The sequence below is a fragment of the Oncorhynchus mykiss genome, chromosome 21, assembly GCF_013265735.2.
Source record: "Oncorhynchus mykiss isolate Arlee chromosome 21, USDA_OmykA_1.1, whole genome shotgun sequence".
Lineage (NCBI taxonomy): Eukaryota > Metazoa > Chordata > Actinopteri > Salmoniformes > Salmonidae > Oncorhynchus > Oncorhynchus mykiss.
The window spans coordinates 9,789,593-9,808,457 of NC_048585.1; the positions used below are offsets into that span (position 1 = coordinate 9,789,593).

At 42.8% G+C, this 18,865-nt stretch overlaps 1 protein-coding gene across 1 annotated transcript in view; it reads right to left on the bottom strand.

The window, feature by feature from the left end:
- LOC110510472 (CCR4-NOT transcription complex subunit 4) overlaps nt 1–1,804 on the bottom strand; it is a 48,559-nt gene extending 46,755 nt beyond the window's left edge. The window contains exon 1 of the mRNA XM_036956807.1: nt 1,592–1,804. The gene's annotated coding sequence lies outside the window, so the exon portion shown is untranslated. The remainder of the gene's footprint in view (nt 1–1,591) is intronic.
- Between the last annotated feature and the right edge of the window lie 17,061 nt (nt 1,805–18,865).

Below are 18,865 nucleotides of genomic sequence, written 5' to 3' on the forward strand. Positions count from 1 at the left end.
CTAATACAAGTAGTGATGAAGTCAGATCTCTCCTCTACTTTGAACCAGGAGAGATTGACATGCATATTATTAATGTTTGCTCTCTGTCTACATCCGAGGGCCAGCCGTGCTGCCCTGTTCTGAGCTAATTGCAATTTTCCAAGGCCCTGGAGGATTAGGGCCTTGGAAAAACCGCCATGCAGAGAAGATGGACGGAATCCAAACATTAAAACAGAATTGAACAATATTCAGTAAAGTTCATCATAAGACATGAACAGAATGTTTCAGTGATTCGTATTTCCTGCAACTTTCTGAACAGGCAACGAGATCCCCTGTGTGTATGTGCCGGTCTACCACTTTGTGTAGACGTTAGCAAAAATGCTAATATAAACAGTCTTCTGGTAGATGGCAAGGCTTACACAAAAACTTTCACAATTAAATGTTAACTACAAAGTTGCCATTTGCCTACATGGCAGAATGATATCTTGATTATTTACAAACTCTACCATCATGTGCGCAACAAAAACACTGCTAAACAACAGCCTCTGTAACTGTTTTAAAGTCACCATTGGCCTCATGGTGAATCTCTGAGCGGTTTCCTTCCTCTCCGGCAACTTAGTTAGAAAGGACATCTGTATCTTTGTAGTGACTGGGTGTATTGATACACCATCCTGCGTGTAATTAATAAATTCACTATGCTCAAAGGGATATTCAATGTCTTTTTTTCTTCCCCATCTAACAAGCTCCCTGGTCTTTGTGGTTAATTCTGTGTTTGAAAAACACTGCGGAACCTTAAAGATAATTGTATGTGTGGGGTAAAGAGATGAGGTAGTCATTCAGAAATCATGTTAAACACTATTGTACACAGTGAGTCCATGCAACTTGTGACTCAACTCAATACCATTCTAATACATATGTAAAGACTTAAAAACATAATTCCACTTTGACATTACTTTACGGGGTATTGTGTGTAGGCCAGTGACAAACTAATCTAAATGTTATGAATTTTAAATTCTGGGTGTAACAACAAAATGTGATAAAACTGAAGTGGTGTGAAAACTTTAAGGGGACTGACTGTATTTGACAGATGCTTTACACTTTTAAATAAGCCGGTCAAGTGACGTGAATGTAGCTAGCTAGCGCTAGCGGATGAAGCTAGGAACTCTCTGTAGGCTAGCTAGCTAACCAGACAACCCAACAATAATAAACAAAACTGAATACTAATGACATTCTAAAATACTATTTTCATATTATAAACAAAAACACTACACTACTTTTAGACGTATAAAACAGGTTTTCAAACGAGAAAGAAGTGTCAGGTTTGCTATCTGTTAGCTAGCTATGTTTAGCATTAGCAAAAACCGTTCAACACTGACAGTGCGGCCTAACTCTTCCCGGCAAAGCCTGGGACTTTCCTACTCAGATTGCCCCCCAAGAGCTGCAAGCATTTTGGGCGAACCTTTTGACTTTTCCCACTGCTCTTATAACATTAACTTCGAAGACAGGGGTGGGATATTTGTGAATGATGGGTTTGTACTCCATCCCGATTTACTTTTGTAATCATTGCAAGCTATCTGGCGCTAGTTTTCAGGCGAGAGTTTGAGTTACTCACCCTGTCTATTTTTGCTGGGATTTCTCTCCAGGGGATATCCAGACCAAACTGGGGCAGGGATTGATAATATTTCTGAGCTTGCAACTGTATTTCAGTCAGCGTTTATATTCAATTCTAGTTGTCCCTCTTGAGAAAACGCCTTGCTTTTTCTCTTTCAGCCTCTGTGTAATGATAGCGGTACCTTCTCTTCTTCTCTTCGTGTTGGTCTGACAGACTAGAGGCTTTGTTGCGTATTACTGCCTTTCACAGGTCGGAGTGTGAATTGCACGTTTTGTTCAAATCAAATCAAATTGTATCGGTCACATACACATATTTAGCTGATGTTATTGCAGGTGTGGCGAAATGATTGTGTTCCTAGCTCCAGCAGGGCAGTAGTATCCCCTTCACAAAAAACGATAAAGGGGAATGGGATTTTCTTTTTTTATTGCACCACAATCTAACCCTACCACATGAGGCTGATGAGGGGAGGATGGCTACTTCGGCTACTACTAGATCCTACAAAAGGATTACGGCCTGGGGGGCTGGAACCCCTTCTCTCATAACCCCATGTAGTTCTTCTGCACTAAAAGCTCTGACGCCCAATAACTTATCTGCTGCTGATACCAGATCAACCTTCTGCGATTTCCATTCCATTTGTGTGGTACAATTAATGAGCATAGAAATAAAAACTCAAGAAATCATACCTTACTAAAACTCATTCTCTCTGTCTCTCTCTCTCTCTCTCTTCAGGCCTACTCACTGACGGGCTGCCAGTGAAATCACTCACCCTTGGGCTATCTTCTAGTCTCTTCACTGCCTCAGCATAGGGAACTTTCTTCCCCACTCGAAACTGGCAATCTCAACCTGTCTGTATCTCACAGGGCACTTCGCATCCCCAGCTGCAGTTAAAACACACAGTGCTTTTTTCTATACCAACTCTATCCCAACTTTACACTCCCTCTGACCATGCCCTCCTGCACATCTACCTTTTACACAATGCTGCAACATGTCTGAATCCTTGGCACCTAAAGCACCGTAGCGGGTTCGGAACATGGGCCCTCACAGAATATCAAATATAACCTAACCTGACCTTATCAGGTGGAAACTCTGTGTCAAAGCTAACCAAACAGACAGGGAATTGCCACCGGGGCTACATCTCATCAAACGGCGGGCGTCACAAATACCAGCAATATTATTTTTTTCCATTTGATCCACCCCACTGATCACTCCTTTGAGCCGCGCCCTGCTCCGGATTGCAAAGCACGACACAGGTTGAGCCCTGAGACGCGTGACAGAGAGCGCCTGCAGCCTCTGGGCAAAGGATGCAGAAAAACAATAAAAACAATTACACTTTTCAAAACTTTGACAGATTTAACCGCTGCCAGTTTGTTTTTCAACCAGCTTGACACGACATACACCACATGGCCAAAAGTATGTGGACACCTGCTCGTACAACATCTCATTCAAAATCATGGGCATTAATATGGGATTGGCTCCGCCCCTTTGCTGCTGTAACATCCTCCACTCTTCTGGGAAGGCTTTCCACTAGATGTTGGAACATTGCTGCTATAACAGCCTCCACTCTTCTGGGAAGGCTTTCCACTAGATGTTGGAACATTGCTGTTATAACAGCCTCCACTCTTCTGGGAAGGCTTTCCACTAGATGTTGGAACATTGCTGCTATAACAGCCTCCACTCTTCTGGGAAGGCTTTCCACTAGATGTTGGAACATTGCTGTTATAACAGCCTCCACTCTTCTGGGAAGGCTTTCCACTAGATGTTGGAACATTGCTGTTATAACAGCCTCCACTCTTCTGGGAAGGCTTTCCACTAGATGTTGGAACATTGCTGCTATAACAGCCTCCACTCTTCTGGGAAGGCTTTCCACTAGATGTTGGAACATTGCTGCTATAACAGCCTCCACTTTTCTGGGAAGGCTTTCCACTACACTTGCTTCCATTCAGCCACAAGAGCATTAGTGAGGTCGGGCACTGATGTTGGGCGATTAGGCCTGGCTCGCAGTCAGCGTTCTAATTCATCACGAAGGTGTTCGATTTGGTTGAGGTCAGGGCTCTGTGCAGGTCAGTCAAGTTCTTCCACCCTGATCTTGACAAACCATTTCTGTATGGATCTCGCTTTGTACACGGGGGGCCTTGTCATCGTGAAACAGGAAAGGGCTTTCCCCATACTGTTGCCACAAAGTTGGAAGCACAGAATCGTCTAGAATTAAAATGTATGCTGTAGCGTTAAGATTTCTCTTCACTGGAACTAAGGGGGAAGGCCGAACCATGAAAAACAGCCCCAGACCATTTTTCCTGATCCACCAAACTTTACAGTTGACATTGGGGCAGGTAGCGTTCCAAAGCCAGATTCATCCGTCAGACTGCCAGATGGTGAAACGTGATCCATCACTCCAGAGAACACGTTTCCACTGCTCCAGAGTCCAATGGCAATGATCTTTACAACACTCCAGTCAATGCTTGGCATTGCCCATGGTGGTCTTAGGCTTGTGTGCGGCTGCTCGGCCATGGAAACCACTCTACATAAAGCTCCCAACGAATAGTTATTGGACTGGCGTTGCTTCCAGAGGCAGTTTGGAACTCAGTAGTGAGTGTTGCAACCAAGGACATATGATTTTTTAGGTGCTACGCGGTTCAGCACTCGGCGGTCCCGTTCTGTGCGTTTGTGTGGCCTACCACTTCGTGGCTGAGCCGTTGTTGCTCCTAGACATTTCCATTTCACAATAACAGTACTTAGAGTTGACCGGGCCAGCTCTAGCAGGGCAGATTTTTGAAAAACTAACTTGTTGGAAAGATGGCATCCTTTAAATGGTGCCAAGTTGAAAGTAATTGAACTCTTCAGTAAGGCCATTCTACTGCCAATGCTTGTCTATGGAGATTGCATGGCTGTGTGCTCGATTTTATACACCTGTCAGCAATGGGTGTGGCTGAAATAGGGCAGGCTTAACTTCAGAGCAAACCACTAGTGCCATTTAGACATTCTCAAGATTCTCAAATACATCTAAAAGGATGTTTACTTGGATTGTACTCAGGAGATGTTTCTTTGTACTCAGGAGACAAAGGTTTGTAGTAGGCGCCATTGTTTCGCCTTTGTCGCGTCGTCTCACTTTCTCTACCGACTTCTCTCTTCTGCATTACCTTCTCACCACCATCTTAAATTGGAATAGAGAGGAGGGAAAATGGGAGACCATTAACAACTCGCTGCTCCTCCTGCTGCTGCTCCCCTCTCCTGCTGCTCCTCCCCCTGCTGCTGCTCCCCTCTCCTGCTGCTCCTGCTGCTGCTGCTCCCCTCTCCTGCTGCTCCCCTCTCCTGCTGCTCCCCTCTCCTGCTGCTCCTGCTGCATCTGCTGCTTCTTCTGTGGTTTTTATATGGCGGTTGGCAACCAACTTTAAGGTGCATTACTACCACCAACTGGAGTGGAGTGCAGACCAGAGACAGAGAAGGTCGGAATCCTACCCATTATTCTCATCTCCTTAAGGCAACGATATAAATCATTAAATACGACTATCTCCTGAAGATTTCCCCAGCAGTTCACTTAAAGCTCTTCAACACCAATACTCCTTAAAATATAATAACTATCTCTCCCCTTTTCCCCCCTCCCATATTGCTGGCACTAAAATAGAATGTGTTCCTTTGTCTCCATCTCCTCTGGTTAGCGATGACACCTCCCAGTCGGATGCTTTCCCACCAATCAACTGTTAAGCCTGGTGTGTCCAAACCTTTGTTTCCTCCGTTTCCTCTCCACCTGAGAATGTTCCTGTCGTCACCTTTTCCTGGATCTTATACAGGTGTCTTTCCATTGGTTTCTCCCTGTTCCACAACTCTTTCCATTGGTTTCTCCCTGTTCCACAACACATTCCATTGGTTTCTCCCTGTTCCACAACTCTTTCCAATGGTTTCTCCCTGTTCCACAACTCTTTCCATTGGTTTCTCCCTGTTCCACAACTCTTTTCATTGGTTTCTCCCTGTTCCACAACTCTTTCCATTGGTTTCTCCCTGTTCCACAATTCTTTCCATTGGTTTCTCCCTGTTCCACAACACTTTCCATTGGTTTCTCCCTGTTCCACAACTATTTCCATTGGTTTCTCCCTGTTCTACAACTCTTTCCATTGGTTTCTCCCTGTTCCACAACTCTTTCCATTGGTTTCTCCCTGTTCTACAACTCTTTCCATTGGTTTCTCCCTGTTCCACAATTCTTTCCATTGGTTTCTCCCAGTTGCACAACTCTTTCCATTAGTTTTTTTAAACAATGTAATAAATAAACCCCCTTGGCTTCTGCTTAACTGATGGACATTTCCATATGAATATTAGGATGTCGGAGAGCCTGCTTGGCAAGAACATCCACTTCCTCATTCCCCTGTACTCCAACATGAGCTGGTACCTAGAAGGAACCCCACAAATACCCTCTGGCTGCAGAAATAGTCATTATAATGGGCTTATGGGTATTGTAGTCACCAGCATTGCTTTCTCCAAACGTTCCATTCAATAATATTGAAGGCAAAAGAGAGCACAAAATATGTTGTTGTTGTAGTTTTAAACATCGCGCATTAAAATACACTGAGATACTAGACACACACAACTGATTACTGCATTACATTTCCTTATAAGTGATGCATTTAGGCATCATGTTTGGGCATTTAGGCATCATGTTTGGGCATTTAGGCATCATGTTTGGGCATTTAGGCATCATGTTTGGGCATTTAGGCATCATGTTTGGGCATTTAGGCATCATGTTTGGGCATTTAGGCATCACGTTTGGGCATTTAGGCATCACGTTTGGGCATTTAGGCATCACGTTTGGGCATTTAGGCATCATGTTTGGGCATTTAGGCATCATGTTTGGGCATTTAGGCATCATGTTTGGGCATTTAGGCATCATGTTTGGGCATTTAGGCATCATGTTTGGGCATTTAGGCATCACGTTTGGGCATTTAGGCATCATGTTTGGGCATTTAGGCATCATGTTTGGGCATTTAGGCATCACGTTTAGGTATGAGAAGCATTTGATAAAAATCACAAATAGGCCTTAGAATTATTTTAAAACATTTTATAAAACTGTTGTCACATTGTTATTTAAACACTGACACATACACATTGTATTTACAATGACATATTCTATGATATCCTACAGGAGAAACAGGTGCCATGCTCAGCCCTGGTCTGTCATCAGAGGTAATGTATCAGCTATATCTGCAGCTAGGACCTTTAGCACCATGCTCAGCCCTGGTCTGTCATCAGAGGTAATGTATCAGCTATATCTGCAACTAGGTCCTTTAGCACCATGCTCAGCCCTGGTCTGTCATCAGAGGTAATGTATCAGCTACATCTACAGCTAGGACCTTTAGCACCATGCTCTTGTCTTCTGTCCTCAGCATAGCTTTCAGACTGCTCCAAAACGCCTGTCTCTTCCTCTCCAGACCAGCCCCGGGACACTCCAGGTAGCTCTGCTGCCTCCGCATTGTCCGCAGGTTGGGGAACTTCCTAGGCAGAGAGTCTGGAGGGATGGACTCCACGAGGAGGAAGACCAGGGAGTCCTGCTGTACACTGATTAGAGAGAGGAAGAGAGAAATACTTTATTAATCACGAGGGGAACATTTAGTTTCGAGAGAAAACCACTCACTTCCTGTCACCCGTATAAAGATATACGTTTCGCAGCGGGTCAAAGTCAATGTTGTTCACTGAAATGAGCAGTCGCTCTCCCAAACGCAAAGAATTCAAGATGGGTTAGGTTTTCAAAAGGTACTTGGCAGTCGATAGATGTCTTGATAAGGTCCAGGATCGGGAGTTGAGGCAACGAGAGATCCATGATGGTTGACAAGCAGTGAGATACATTCAGAACCTTTAGCTTCGTGGTGTGAATAAATGCATCAGGAGATACGAACCTCAGACCACGATGAGTTGCCTTCAGGAGATATGAATCTCAGACCCACAGTGAGTTGCCTTCAGGAGATATGAACCTCAGACCCACAGTGAGTTGCCTTCAGGAGATATGAACCTCAGACCCACAGTGAGTTGCCTTCAGGAGATATGAATCTCAGACCCACAGTGAGTTGCCTTCAGGAGATATGAACCTCAGACCCACAGTGAGTTGCCTTCAGGAGATATGAATCTCAGACCCACAGTGAGTTGCCTTCAGGAGATATGAACCTCAGACCCACAGTGAGTTGCCTTCAGGAGATATGAATCTCAGACCCACAGTGAGTTGCCTTCAGGAGATATGAATCTCAGACCCACAGTGAGTTGCCTTCAGGAGATATTAATCTCAGACCACGATGAGTTGCCTTCAGGAGATATGAATCTCAGACCCACAGTGAGTTGCCTTCAGGAGATATGAATCTCAGACCCACAGTGAGTTGCCTTCAGGAGATATGAATCTCAGACCCACAGTGAGTTGCCTTCAGGAGTTATGAACCTGAGACCCACAGTGAGTTGCCTTCAGGAGATATGAACCTCAGACCCACAGTCAGTTGCCTTCAGGAGACAAAGGTGGTTTTAATCCTGTGAGGTCCTCATCATCTAGTCTATCGATGGTGTTGTGGGAAAATGTCTAAGTATTGGGGTGTCGTCGGGCAGATTTGGTGGCACGCTGTTGAGATTTCTGATAGGATAAAAGAAGTGAAGTGACACACACAGGCCCAATCCTCTCTCTCCTCCCTCTGGAAGCACACAGTGAGACTGTCAGGAGGGATGGGATGGCAACGGGACAAAAGAGTAAAGACATACTGGAAAGAAAGGCCTCTCTGACCTGGTGAGGTGGAGAGGATCTGTGTCTGCACCACGTAGTCTCACTGACCTGGTGATGTGGAGAGGATCTGTGTCTGCACCACGTAGTCTCACTGACCTGGTGATGTGGAGAGGATCTGTGTCTGCACCACGTAGTCTCACTGACCTGGTGATGTGGAGAGGATCTGTGTCTGCACCATGTAGTCTCACTGACCTGGTGATGTGGAGAGGATCTGTGTCTGCACCACGTAGTCTCACTGACCTGGTGATGTGGAGAGGATCTGTGTCTGCACCATGTAGTCTCACTGACCTGGTGATGTGGAGAGGATCTGTGTCTGCACCACGTAGTCTCATTGACCTGGTGATGTGGAGAGGATCTGTGTCTGCACCACGTAGTCTCACTGACCTGGTGATGTGGAGAGGATCTGTGTGCCATCAAACCCCCTGTAACTTATCCAGAACGCAGCAGCCCGCCTGGTTATCAACCTTCCCAAGTTCTCTCATGTCACCCCGCTCCTCCACACACTCCACTGGTTTCCAGTCAAAGCTCGCATCCACTACAAGAGAGAACCAGTTTCATATCTCTGCTACTCACTTCCTGTCACCCAAACTAAGGTATTTTAAAGATATACGTTTCTCAGGGTAGCAAAGTCATTGTTGTTCCCCCGGAAATAGCATTTACGCTTCCGAGCGCAAGGAATTGAAGGTGTGTTAGGTTTTTAATGGGATCTTGGCACTAGGTGACTGTCATATATTAGTTGCTTGATAAAGCAATGACAGATCCAGGATGGTTGACAAGGAGTTGTGAGATACATTTAGGAACTGGAGCCTGACAGTGTGAGCCAACGCATTGGGTCAGTCCAGGAAGGTCCTCATAATCTAATCTATCGATGTTGTTGTGTGAGATGTCTACATATTGGGTGTCGTCGGGCAGATTTGGTGGAACGCTGCTGAGATTCTGATTCTAAAATATCAGGTTGAATAGGACAGTTAGGTACAGTATAATATAAGGTTGATTAGGACAGTTAGGTACAGTATAATATCAGGTTGATTAAGACAGGTAGGTACAGTATAATATCAGGTTGATTAAGACAGTTAGGTACAGTATAATATCAGGTTGATTAAGACAGGTAGGTACAGTATAATATCAGGTTGATTAAGACAGTTAGGTACAGTATAATATAAGGTTGATTAAGACAGTTAGGTACAGTATAATATCAGGTTGATTAAGACAGGTAGGTACAGTATAATATCAGGTTGATTAAGACAGTTAGGTACAGTATAATATAAGGTTGATTAAGACAGTTAGGTACAGTATAATATCAGGTTGATTAAGACAGTTAGGTACAGTATAATATGAGGTTGATTAGGACAGTTAGGTACAGTATAATATCAGGTTGATTAAGACAGTTAGGTACAGTAAAATATCAGGTTGATTAGGGCAGTTAGGTACAGTATAATATAAGGTTGAGTAGGACAGTTAGGTACAGTATAATATCAGGTTGATTAGGACAGTTAGGTACAGTATAATATCAGGTTGATTAAGACAGTTAGGTACAGTATAATATCAGGTTGATTAAGACAGTTAGGTACAGTATAATATAAGGTTGATTAGGACAGTTAGGTACAGTATAATATCAGGTTGATTAAGACAGTTAGGTACAGTATAATATAAGGTTGATTAAGACAGGTAGGTACAGTATAATATAAGGTTGATTAGGACAGTTAGGTACAGTATAATATCAGGTTGATTAGGACAGTTAGGTACAGTATAATATCAGGTTGATTAAGACAGTTAGGTACAGTATAATATCAGGTTGATTAAGACAGTTAGGTACAGTATAATATAAGGTTGATTAGGACAGTTAGGTACAGTATAATATCAGGTTGATTAAGACAGTTAGGTACAGTATAATATCAGGTTGATTAGGACAGTTAGGTACAGTATAATATAAGGTTGATTAGGACAGGTAGGTACAGTATAATATCAGGTTGATTAAGACAGGTAGGTACAGTATAATATCAGGTTGATTAAGACAGTTAGGTACAGTATAATATAAGGTTGATTAGGACAGTTAGGTACAGTATAATATCAGGTTGATTAAGACAGTTAGGTACAGTATAATATAAGGTTGATTAGGACAGTTAGGTACAGTATAATATAAGGTTGATTAGGACAGTTAGGTACAGTATAATATCAGGTTGATTAGGACAGGTAGGTACAGTATAATATCAGGTTGATTAAGACAGTTAGGTACAGTATAATATCAGGTTGATTAAGACAGTTAGGTACAGTATAATATAAGGTTGATTAGGACAGTTAGGTACTTATTTAAATATATACAGTTATCGATATATATGTATTTATCAAACTGTGGTTGACATCGATTCATAAGTGGAATGAAAACTAAATAATAACCATACTGTAGAGATATAAAACCAATGGGGGAAATCAAAACATTCCCCTTTACCTGGCCGTAGTTTCTTTGGGTTCTACATAGACTGGTTCACATTGTGAGTCCTCAGCTCCAATAGTCTGTGAGTGGGACATTTCTCCAATAGTCTGTGAGTGGGACATTTCTAAACTATAAGTGTGTATTGTGAGTCCTCAGCTCCAATAGTCTGTGAGTGGGACATTTCTCCAATAGTCTGTGAGTGGGACATTTCTCCAATAGTCTGTGAGTTGGACACTTCTAAACTATAAGTGTGTATTGTGAGTCCTCAGCTCCAATAGTCTGTGAGTGGGACATTTCTCCAATAGTCTGTGAGTGGGACATTTCTCCAATAGTCTGTGAGTTGGACACTTCTAAACTATAAGTGTGTATTGTGAGTCCTCAGCTCCAATAGTCTGTGAGTGGGACATTTCTCCAATAGTCTGTGAGTGGGACATTTCTCCAATAGTCTGTGAGTGGGACATTTCTCCAATAGTCTGTGAGTTGGACACTTCTAAACTATAAGTGTGTATTGTGAGTCCTCAGCTCCAATAGTCTGTGAGTGGGACATTTCTCCAATAGTCTGTGAGTGGGACATTTCTCCAATAGTCTGTGAGTTGGACACTTCTAAACTATAAGTGTGTATTGTGAGTCCTCAGCTCCAATAGTCTGTGAGTGGGACATTTCTCCAATAGTCTGTGAGTGGGACATTTCTCCAATAGTCTGTGAGTGGGACATTTCTCCAATAGTCTGTGAGTGGGACATTTCTCCAATAGTCTGTGAGTTGGACATTTCTCCAATAGTCTGTGAGTTGGACATTTCTCCAATAGTCTGTGAGTGGGACATTTCTCCAATAGTCTGTGAGTGGGACATTTCTCCAATAGTCTGTGAGTTGGACATTTCTCCAATAGTCTGTGAGTTGGGACATTACTAAACTATAAGTGTGTATTGTGAGTCCTCAGCTCCAATAGTCTGTGAGTGGGACATTTCTCCAATAGTCTGTGAGTGGGACATTTCTCCAATAGTCTGTGAGTGGGACATTTCTCCAATAGTCTGTGAGTTGGACACTTCTAAACTATAAGTGTGTATTGTGAGTCCTCAGCTCCAATGGTCTGTGAGTGGGACATTTCTCCAATAGTCTGTGAGTGGGACATTTCTCCAATAGTCTGTGAGTGGGACATTTCTCCAATAGTCTGTGAGTGGGACATTTCTCCAATAGTCTGTGAGTTGGACACTTCTAAACTATAAGTGTGTATTGTGAGTCCTCAGCTCCAATAGTCTGTGAGTGGGACATTTCTCCAATAGTCTGTGAGTGGGACATTTCTAAACTATAAGTGTGTATTGTGAGTCCTCAGCTCCAATAGTCTGTGAGTGGGACATTTCTCCAATAGTCTGTGAGTGGGACATTTCTCCAATAGTCTGTGAGTTGGACACTTCTAAACTATAAGTGTGTATTGTGAGTCCTCAGCTCCAATAGTCTGTGAGTGGGACATTTCTCCAATAGTCTGTGAGTGGGACATTTCTCCAATAGTCTGTGAGTGGGACATTTCTCCAATAGTCTGTGAGTTGGACACTTCTAAACTATAAGTGTGTATTGTGAGTCCTCAGCTCCAATAGTCTGTGAGTGGGACATTTCTCCAATAGTCTGTGAGTGGGACATTTCTCCAATAGTCTGTGAGTTGGACACTTCTAAACTATAAGTGTGTATTGTGAGTCCTCAGCTCCAATAGTCTGTGAGTGGGACATTTCTCCAATAGTCTGTGAGTGGGACATTTCTCCAATAGTCTGTGAGTGGGACATTTCTCCAATAGTCTGTGAGTGGGACATATCTCCAATAGTCTGTGAGTGGGACATTTCTCCAATAGTCTGTGAGTGGGACATTTCTCCAATAGTCTGTGAGTGGGACATTTCTCCAATAGTCTGTGAGTGGGACATTTCTCCAATAGTCTGTGAGTGGGACACTTCTAAACTATAAGTGTGTATTGTGAGTCCTCAGCTCCAATAGTCTGTGAGTGGGACATTTCTCCAATAGTCTGTGAGTGGGACATTTCTCCAATAGTCTGTGAGTGGGACATTTCTCCAATAGTCTGTGAGTGGGACATTTCTCCAATAGTCTGTGAGTGGGACACTTCTAAACTATACGTGTGTATTGTGAGTCCTCAGCTCCAATAGTCTGTGAGTGGGACATTTCTCCAATAGTCTGTGAGTGGGACATTTCTCCAATAGTCTGTGAGTGGGACATTTCTCCAATAGTCTGTGAGTGGGACATTTCTCCAATAGTCTGTGAGTGGGACATTTCTCCAATAGTCTGTGAGTGGGACATTACTAAACTATAAGTGTGTATTGTGAGTCCTCAGCTCCAATAGTGTGTGAGTTGGACATTTTTCCAATAGTCTGTGAGTTGGATATTACTAAACTATACGTGTGTATTGTGTTAACTAAACAAAGAGCCTAGAGGCTCAGTTATCTGATCACATAACACTTCTCCAATCTTGCCAAAGACAAGAGGCTACTTACTTCCTGTTGCCAGCTACAACACAACGTTTGGTGGCCGTGACATATTTTCTGCTTTTATCAAAGATTTAGTAAATTATCTTTGAAAACGATGGCAGTTTTGAGTTGACACCATTTTATAACGCATGTATTTACAGACTATAATACATGTAACAGAGATGCTATTGCAGTAAAACCCTCATTAATTATTCAAAGTAGAATCAAGGTCATTGTTTAAAAATGTTTTTATTTTTTATTGATAAAATGTGAACATTTTTTGATCTTCTGAGGAAATTCCCCTTATATTTTGCCCAAAACAAGATAATATCATCAGGTATCCAGAGATGTTTATCAAATATTCCGACCACTAAGCCCATAACGAAGTAATATTCGAAGAGGAACTGACCCCTGAGGAGATTGATTACAAAATAGCATCACACATTATATTAACAATTCATATTAACATCAACGTTTGAGTACATTTGAGTTCACTCTAGTACCAGTAAACCATTGACCGTGAAAATAAATTGCATTTTATTAGAAAATTCAAATTAGAAGTTGCATTTCCTGCACATCAGTAAAATGCGCAACAACAACAACAACAACAACAGAATCAGTAGAAAAAGGTCAAGGTTCATCATCGAGTTGTGTTGGTTTAGGTGTCAACTCCGTCTGCTGTCACTCAGGGTCTGGAAGAACTTGCTTTCTGCAAACGACAAGACAAAACACATCGTCTGTTTTTTTTACATTTATTTTTTAATAAACAACACATTTGTCATAACCTATGAGTGACACGTCCAAATCGACAACATTATGGAGGACTTGGACCCAGGTTACCTGTCCTCTGTGAGATCCCCTTGAGGTGACACTTGCCAAGGTCCGCGTCACAGGTGTAGAGTCCCAGGCATCCTGCACAGTGACCATGACCACTGCAGCTCCTTGCCTGGATACCACTGCAGCCATGCTACGGAGACATTACAGGGTCAATCGGTGACTCACATAAGTAAGATGTGATTCAACGTGTCTGCTGAATGTGACGTCCTTGGTGGGATCGACGTCACATTACACAGTGAATTGACGAAGGAAGAAAAACTGTTGCTTCATTTAAAGATCGTTTACGACATGAAATGTTTTTAATGAGTTATCGGATCAACAACACTCACCGTGTCCGAGTTGAATTGACCAGAGTTGAATTGGCCGAAGCGTGTCTGTTCTCTGTCCCTGCGATTTCTGTTCAACTGTTTTGGCGGAGAAAATGAACCAAATCCCACAAAACCTCGGTTCAGACGGTCCCTATCGATTCGATCGATTACCCCGCCGTGGAACGTAGAATATTCGTCACGGTGTCTCTCTTCGGGGAGAAAAGAAGCGTGCTGTCCTCTCGGCGAAACCTCGCCAGTACTCTCCCTGTCACCGATATTACCTGACCAACTCAACTGACCGTCTCTCTTTCCCCGTCTTGGGTTGGACACTCCTGACTCGGCTGAACTCAACGCCTGTGTTAAAATCAACAGGAGGAGACACTTCCCAAGAGGAGACATGTTGTCCATTAGAACTCTGACAACAACCTAGAAGTTTAGCCTGGGTAAAAAAAATCTGTATCTATCTCAGGCTTGGGATCCATTTATAAAGGCCATCCTAGACCTAGAACCCCTCCTCTTTAACTCATCTGTGACGTCTCTACATCTCATAGATACTCACTTTAACATTTGAAAATAAAAAGTAACGCCCCCCCCCTGGGGCTACAAATGTTTAATTAACTGTTTAGTAAAGCTCGATGAGAGCAAATTTTAGTGATGTGATGATTGGTCTATTATTATGAGCTGTCAGCCAATCGCCTACTGCTTTGTCTGGAAGATTTTAACTTTTAATGAGTATTTACCTAGTGCTCCGTGTCCTGAAGAGCCGTGCTTTTGTGACATATTAGAGAGACATAGAATCTCTCTCTCTCTCTCTCTCTCTCTCTCTCTCTCTCTCTCTCTCTCTCTCTCTCTCTCTCTCTCTCTCTGTCTCTCTCTGTCTCTCTCTGTCTCTCTCTGTCTCTCTCTCTCTATCTCTCTCTCTCTATCTCTCTCTCTCTCTCTCTCTCTCTCTCTCTCTGTCTCTCTCTCTCTCTCTCTCTGTCTCTGTCTCTGTCTCTCTCTCTCTCTCTCTCTCTGTCTCTGTCTCTGTTCTCTCTCTCTCTCTCTCTCTCTGTCTCTCTCTGTGTTTGCATCTCAAATGGCACCCTATTCCCTATATAGTACACTACATTAGACCAGAGCCCTATTCCCTGTATAGTACACTACATTAGACCAGAGCCCTGTTCCCTGTATAGTGCACTACACTCTTAGGGGGAAAAAGGTGCTAAGTAGAACCATACAGGGTTCTTTGGTTCCCCACAGGGTTCTTAATCCCCACAGGTTGAACCCTATTTTGGTGTTAGGTAGAACCCTCTGCAGAGGGTTCTGCCTAGCACCCGTCGTGTAGGGTTCTTCATAGAACTCTCTGTATACGGTTCTACCTAGAACCCTCTATGAAGGGTTCTACCAATAACCATTTTATAATATAAGCGTTCTTTCTAGAAGCCTCTATGAACGGTTCCACCAGCCTTATTAGTTTTTTAAACTGTAATTATGCATGAGAATACATTACATATATCACAAGGTCTTTCTTTGAGGGTCTAATTATACCCTAACACAATGGTGTATGGAAACCCCTGGTTTACAGGCCACATCAGGCCTGCAAGTCACATTATTCTGGCTTGCAAAGGGATGCTTAATCACTATTGGAATCTAGTCCGAGTTAGGATATCCAACAATTGGAATTGTTAATCACCCGCAACCTGCATTCAGAATAACTGCCAGGGTAGGGGAGATTGAATACTGAGACTACCTCAATCCTTTAAACTGGAACAACTGTCTCAGGAACAGGTGCAACTACTAACAGATTGGATTAGTTTAGAAAAATGTTCTCTATTTATATTTGTGTAGCATTCAATTAATGAATCAATCAATGTACATTCAAGAACACAGATATTAAAACAAAACAGAAAAACATAAAATCACCATGCAACACAGCATGCTGGGAAATATGATATATGGTTCAATGTAGAACCCTTTCCTGCATTCCAAAGAACCCTCCTTGCATTCCAAAGAACCCTTCTTGCATTCCAAAGAACCCTTCTTGCATTCCAAAGAATCATCAAAGAACCCTTTGTCTTCCAAAAGGGGTTCTTGAGATCAAAACGGTTCCTGGTAGAACCCTCATCCCTCCGCAAAGAACCCTTTTGTGGAACCCTTTTTTCTTCTAAGAGTGTACTTTTAACCTGAGTTTTTTTTTTCTGGGCCTCCAGGCAACTCCTAGCCAAAAACACGTCTGCGAAACAGACTCGGTGACGACCGTTGCTGACGTCCAAATTAGTGAGCCGTCACTCAGAGAGTAATGAAGCTTTGCAGTTCTTTTGGAGGGCACTCAGAGTTATTCTGCCACACGGTAAGATGGTATACGGTCACCGTGTCAAAGCATTTCCTTCATAGGATTCTCATTTGACCTTTATAGTACAACTGTATAATGGTATTTCTCCATAGATTTTTTTGGGGGGTCATTGGGGGGTCATTGGGGGGTCATTGGGGGGTCATTGGGGGGTCAGACGCCATTGAATGTCCATTCCAGGTCTAATATTGGAACCACACCTGTGGCACTTGCACCTGTGATTATCCAGTTTCCAAGGGTGGCAGTGTGTGTTTGGTCTCCAAGCAATGCTCTGTGGAGTCTAATCTCTCCTCTTAACGGGCCAATTCGGGTGAGGGTGATGACAGGTGACGGACAGGGAGTGCCACAGGGATCAATGTTGGGGTCAATTCTGTTCTCAGTTCAGTCAACTTATTTTGATTGAATTATAAAACTGAAGTGATGCAGGATGCTCATTCCTTTACGATGCAGGATTCTCATTCCTTCACGATGCAGGATTCTCATTCCTTCACGATGCAGGATTCTCATTCCTTTACGATGCAGGATTCTCATTCCTTTACGATGCAGGATTCTCATTCCTTTACGATGCAGGATTCTCATTCCTTTACGATGCAGGATTCTCATTCCTTTACGATGCAGGATTCTCATTCCTTTACGATGCAGGATTCTCATTCCATTATGATGCAGGATTCTCATTCCTTTACGATGCAGGATTCTCATTCCTTTACGATGCAGGATTCTCATTCCTTTACGATGCAGGATTCTCATTCCTTCACGATGCAGGATTCTCATTCCTTCACGATGCAGGATTCTCATTCCTTTACGATGCAGGATTCTCATTCCTTTACGATGCAGGATTCTCATTCCTTAACGATGCAGGATTCTCATTCCTTTACGATGCAGGATTCTCATTCCTTTACGATGCAGGATTCTCATTCCTTTACGATGCAGGATTCTCATTCCATTATGATGCAGGATTCTCATTCCATTATGATGTAGGATTCTCATTCCTTCACGATGCAGGATTCTCATTCCTTTACGATGCAGGATTCTCATTCCTTTTCGATGCAGGATTCTCATTCCTTTACGATGCAGGATTCTCATTTCTTTACGATGCAGGATTCTCATTCCTTTACGATGCAGGATTCTCATTCCTTTACGATGCAGGATTCTCATTCCTTTACGATGCAGGATTCTCATTCCTTTACGATGCAGGATTCACATTCCTTTACGATGCAAGATTCTCATTCCTTAATGATGCAGGATTCTCATTCCTTTACGATGCAGGATTCACATTCCTCAGTGATAGCAAGTTGTTTGCTTCTTCAACATGGTCCTGTTGGTGTTTAAAATGGGGCTTGTTTATAGACCTCTTTCTGAAACACTACAGGTGAGAGAGAGTATTTTCCTTCTCTCTCTATCGTTGTCTTTTGTGTTCTCTGTTCTGATCTGCACTGAGACCTCATAATGAAGACAAATCAACCATCCATTTAAACCTAATGAACCACTCCTGTCCCTGGCAGGATAAAGCTGTCTATAAAACATATTTGGGTTGCTGTCTGCTGCACTGCACAGGCTGTCTCCACCAACACGCCTCTTCTTCTGTCCTTGTTTGCTGCTCAAAAGCAGTACAACATATTTCATTAATTAATTTATTTCACCCTTTATTTAAGCAGGTAGGCTAGTTGAGAACACCTTTAGTTAACCAGGTAGGCTAGTTGAGAACACCTTTATTTAACCAGGTAGGCTAGTTGAGAACACCTTTATTTAACCAGGTAGGCTAGTTGAGAACACCTTTATTTAACCAGGTAGGCTAGTTGAGAACACCTTTATTTAACCAGGTAGGTTAGTTGAGAACGAGTTCTCATTTGCAACTGCGACCTGGCCAACATAAAGCAAAGTAGTGCGACACAAACAACAACACAGAGTTACACATGGAATAAACAAACATACAATCAATGATACAGTAGGAAAATAAGAGAGGTAAGGCAATACATATAGAGAATAGGGTGCCATTTGGGACGCACCTTCTGGCCGTTTGCCAGGATTCTCATTCTATTACGATGCAGGATTCTCATTCCTTTACGATGCAGGATTCTCATTCTATTACGATGCAGAATTCTCATTCCTTTACGATGCAGGATTCTCATTCTTTTACGATGCAGGATTCTCA